The following is a 1577-nucleotide window of genomic DNA, read 5'->3' as shown; positions in this document are numbered from 1 at the left end:
AGCTGCTCGCCCACCGCCCGCCACGCCCGTTTCCGAGGCGTTTACGGATGGACGCGTTACCTTGGTTACTGTTAGTTCCCTTTTTATTTTTAGCTTTATTAGTTCATTTTTATTTCATTTCATTGTTTTAACCTTCAAGTTATTTTATAGCTTCAGTTACCTACTTTATTTTCAAGATGATTTGGTTTTGAAGTACTCATTTTTAGTTATTTAATTTGTGGTTATTTTGTTTTGATTTATAGATCTTCAGATTCGTTTAGAATTGTTTATTTTCAGTTACTTTACCGTGATTAATATCCAACTTGTTTATTTTCATTATTCTCTTTTTGGTTATTAGAGTTTTGGAGTTATTTTAAGAGTTTTTGTTTACTATTAAAAGCATGTGAAATCTTTGAATTATTATAGAGGTATTTATTTTCAGAGTAAGATATTTTTAGTTCTCGCGGTGTTTTCCCCTAGTTATTTACAGTGTGAGCTTGTTTATGTCCTCAGACATTTCTCTTCAGGTATTTTACACTTCAAGTTTATTTCCACACTCATTTATCTGTTATTTGTTTCTCGAGCTGTTTGCTTTCTAATTATTTCATTTTCAGAGTTATTGCATTTCTGAATGAAACTTTTCTTTAATTTTTAAAATTTTTAGACCAAGATATTTCGTTTCGAGGTGTTTTTAGTGTTTCTAACTCTCAGTTACTTCTTTTCAGTTAAGTAGATCTTTGGCATTTATTTTTCTCTGTTCTTTATTTTTACTTCATTTTCAGAATTATTTACAATTATAGTTACTTAACTTGTCAGTCAGGATTTGATCGAGAAAGAGAGATCATAATTACTTTTTTATTTTTAAGAAACATTTTATTGCCGATTTAAGTAAGTAGGCCACTGTTCTTTTGTTGCTAGAGCACACGTGCCCACCAGAGAGACAGAGAGAGAGAAAGCACCCCGTGGGGACGACCACGCTGTGGTCTCCTCTCCTCCCAGGCCCCTGGGGCTCTCACACACGCACCCAGTATGCCTCCCTAGACACGAGTTCCAGGACTTGAATGGCACGGTCACCATGTGGGATCCCGCTGCCCCTGCTACCACCCTACTGGCTGGCTCCACCTCTGTTCTTTTAACAGAGGGAATTTAAAGAATTGTCATTCAGTAATTGGGCACTTAAAAAAGGCGTGTGTGCGCGCACACACACACACGAAGAAACAAACCATGATAATGAAACATGGAGATTTGAACTTCAGGGGACAGAGGAAAGAGGCAGGAGTCACCAGAAAACAGAGGCTAGGAGGTGGCCGGGGTTGGGCCTGTGAGCAGGTGCTGCCATGGTGCAGGTGGCTGGGGTGCATGGAGGCTAGTCTGGGGACTGGTGTACGACTCCAGGACATGGCATGCCCAGCTGGTCCTGCCGTCTCTGAGGAGCCTGCTGAGGCTGGTCACAGAGTGCTGAGAGGATGGCAGGCGGGAACCAGCTGCTGCTGTGCCAGGGAGATGCTGGCCAGAGCCCGGGCACCCGGGAAGGGGCACCTCAGGGATGTGCTCCAGCCTCAGCCAGCCTGGCAGCAGGTCAGACTGCGCCCCGCCCG

At 42.7% G+C, this 1577-nt stretch overlaps 1 protein-coding gene across 1 annotated transcript in view; it reads left to right on the top strand.

Moving 5' to 3' along the window:
• The window catches only part of MCF2L2 (MCF.2 cell line derived transforming sequence-like 2), a 155803-nt gene that overhangs the window by 147487 nt on the left and 6739 nt on the right, over window positions 1-1577 (top strand). The gene's annotated exons all lie outside the window — the stretch shown is intronic.

This window comes from Tupaia chinensis, unplaced genomic scaffold (assembly GCF_000334495.1).
Source record: "Tupaia chinensis unplaced genomic scaffold, TupChi_1.0 Scaffold000212_1, whole genome shotgun sequence".
In the NCBI taxonomy this organism is placed as follows: domain Eukaryota; kingdom Metazoa; phylum Chordata; class Mammalia; order Scandentia; family Tupaiidae; genus Tupaia; species Tupaia belangeri.
The sequence above is the reverse complement of the archived record's forward strand: the minus strand, read 5'-3'. Positions and strand labels throughout refer to the sequence as shown.